This window comes from Silene latifolia, chromosome X (assembly GCF_048544455.1).
Source record: "Silene latifolia isolate original U9 population chromosome X, ASM4854445v1, whole genome shotgun sequence".
In the NCBI taxonomy this organism is placed as follows: Eukaryota; Viridiplantae; Streptophyta; class Magnoliopsida; order Caryophyllales; family Caryophyllaceae; genus Silene; species Silene latifolia.
Genome location: NC_133537.1, coordinates 225,104,837 through 225,108,077, shown reverse-complemented (window position 1 = coordinate 225,108,077; position 3,241 = coordinate 225,104,837). Strand labels below are relative to the sequence as shown.

At 39.5% G+C, this 3,241-nt stretch overlaps 1 non-coding gene across 1 annotated transcript; it reads left to right on the top strand.

Moving 5' to 3' along the window:
• Positions 1–224: 224 nt before the first annotated feature.
• On the top strand, positions 225–331 carry LOC141624579 (small nucleolar RNA R71). The gene has a single exon (XR_012534385.1). It is a non-coding gene; the product is annotated as a small nucleolar RNA R71 (small nucleolar RNA).
• The last annotated feature ends 2,910 nt before the right edge of the window (positions 332–3,241 follow it).

Sequence of the window (3,241 nt, the reverse complement as noted above, 5' to 3'; positions counted from 1 at the left end):
GTTGAGCACCCAATTGAGTAACGGAGTCCACTTCATGCCTTCCACCTCTAGTAGCCTTACGAGGTCTACTATATTGTGAGTTATGGACCGCCATTTCCTCAATCTTGTTCCATGTTTGATTGTCATCAACTTCGGTGAACATTCCATTTGATCCCATGTTGAGAATGTTCCTTGAATCTTCATATAAACCGTTCCAAAATTGTTGTACCAAGAACCACTCGCTAAGTTCATGGTGAGGACATGAGCGACAAATTCCCTTGAACCGCTCCCAAGCTTCGTACAAAGATTCTTCATCCCTTTGCTTAAAACCCGTAATTTGAGCTCTTAGCATGTTAGTCTTTTCCGGTGGGTAGAACGTTTTGTAGAAAGCTAGAGCCAACTTCTTCCAAGAATCTATTCTGAGAGTGGCCTTATCAAGGCCCTTCAACCATTGTTTCGCGGTGCCGATTAGATAAAAAGGAAATAAGACCCATCGAATTTGGTCTTGAGTCACACCGGTTTGAGAAATCGCATCACAATAGTCACAAAAGGTTTCCATATGAGAATGAGGGTCTTCACTAGGCATCCCCCCAAATTGGCTCCTTTCGACTAATTGGATAAAGGCGGATTTGGCAATAAAATTTCCGGTCAAATGTTGTGGTGTGGGAGTACCATTGGGTAGGTTCTCCTCGGTGGGTACGGAATGTGATGAAAATTTAGGCATTGTAGTTTGATTTTGTGGGGTATTTTGTGTTGGGTTCTCCTCACCTTCTCTTGCAAAAGGGTTGATGAACTCAATATTTGGTTGAATATCCACTACCTCACTAATACCTCTCAAATTCCTTCTAGCAAATCTCCTATTGTTTGTCAAGGTTCTTTCAATTTCTCGGTCAAAAGGTAACAAATCACTTTGTGACCTTCTAGACATGCAAAATATCAAACAACTCGAAAACAATTAGAACAAACCTTGAGGAGTTTTACTTCCCCAAGGCAAAGAAAGACACAACTAATAACAATATAAGAAATTCTAAATCAAGTTAACACCGTCCCCGGCAACGGCGCCATTTTTGATCGGTCCGTTTCGTGTTCACAATTTAATAGATGTTGTCGTTGGGTCACGTCCGAATCAAAACACAATTTATAACTTCACAAAAACTCTACAATTAGTAAAGAGGCAAGTAAAGGTCGGATCCCAAGGGACGGGAATTGAGATGAGATTTCTATTGAAACTAGTGGTGTCTTAGAGGTGTCACAATTTGGGTTGATGTAGAAGGTCACTAACTAAATAGCAATGAAAGTAAATAAGCAAGATGAATTAAAAGGGTTGTAAACAATTGATAAAAAGCACTAGGGTGTCATGGGGTCATAGGGGAATCATGAGAATTGATCATACAAACATGTTCTCAAGTTATAAGCAAGCAATTATTGTTGTGATGGATTGAGTTGGGTTATATCTTACAATCCTAGGAAAGTTTGGGTCCCGGAGCCGAATCGATTAGATTGTACAACACCTACAAGTCGACTTAGTCTTCCCTACTCAACAACATGCATGGTCTAATGAGGCTGGAATTGGTTTATGTCTTACAAGTCTCATTGAAAAGATAGGTGATGGGTAAAAAATGCAAGGATTCATAGGCTCACATTTCATCAAACATAACATGTGCATGAGTTGAGATCAAAACAAGCAAGCAAATAAACCATAAAAGCATATTAATTTAAGCATGAATCATTCCCCATGTTGGTTTCCCCTAATTACCCATTAACCCTAGCTAGGTCACTACTCACTCATTATCATGTTAATCATGCTAGCAAGGTTGTCAATCATACCAACAAAAGGAAACATGATGAATAAATGAAAGTAATTAACAATAATTAAAAAGAGATTAAGAGAATTATACCTACTAATGATTCCAATAATAAACCAAAGAATAAAAGAAGTACTTGATGCTTGATTGAGAGGTTGTCAATCTCCCAATAATAACCCAAATAATCTTCAATTACCCAAAATAAAGGATGAACAAGAGAGAGATTAAGGAAATAAAACTTGTATTATAACTTGATTAATTGTTGATTACAATACTAAAGAGAGATTTGATTGATATTAACTACTCTAATAATTGATAAGAAGAACATGCTCTTCTAATTAGACTAATGCGGTATTTATAGTGGAAATTAGGTGGATGCATTAGGGTTAACTAAGGGCTAAACTAGTAATTACACTTTTTAGATTGAGCAGGGAGGAGCCGGTATTTTTCGAAGGAAGGGCTTCTTTCTTTGTAACTTGGAGAAGACGAAATTTATTTTGTCTTGGAATCCGTGCGTATTGAGTCGGGACGGGCGGATTCAGCGGGGAAGACGGGGCGTCTTCGGGGAATCCGGCGGATTTGGGGTGTTAACCCGGGCGTCTTTGAAGGAAGACGCACGGATTGTGCTTGTGGAGGACGGGCGGATTCAGGACAATCCGCTCGGATTGTAGCTCAGCATGGTTTTTTCTTCTTTTCTTCCCTTTTGTTCATAAAATTCTTGGGGATTTCCTCGGGGATGCAAGGATCCTTTCTCAACATTGCTCATCTACTATCATATGTACAAAGGCCTTCTAATCTTGTCTCTCTTTGATGCTTGGTCATTGAATTCAATCAATTTAGTCTCGTTTTGCCATGAAAATGCAAGATTTGCACTCCTTTCCTACCAAGGGATCAAAATCTCAAAGAATATGCAAAACAAAGAACTAAAGACAATAAATGACCCAAATATGCACTAAAAAGCATGGGAACAAGGCTAATTCGGGGGCTAAATATGCGCTAATTATGGTCACATCAAGGCTAATTCGGGGGCTAAAAGGCTGACAGCATGATCTACTGGAGCAACTGCATGAATAGCAGTCTTAATAGGATTCAGGGTAAGCATAATATTAGATTTGGAAGTGGCATAATCACTGATCTTCACCCTGGCAGCCTCCAAATTATCCGCCCTGTCTCGCACCTCCCTGACTGGGGCAGATAAATTAACTTCTTCCACCTTTCTCTTCTGGGCTGCTGAACTTGTTTCAGCAGGAGCAGCTGGAGCAGGATAGACTTTGGGAGCGGCAGTGTAGATACCCGTATCCGTCGATATTGGAATTTATAGAGAACCCGACAAACACCCGATGATGATAGGACACATGTATTCTTTAGTTGTCATTGTCATTATTTGGAGCTCGTTTACGAGGTAGAATGGGCGTCGTCGATGAAGTATTCTATTAATTTAAATGATATTTAAATTA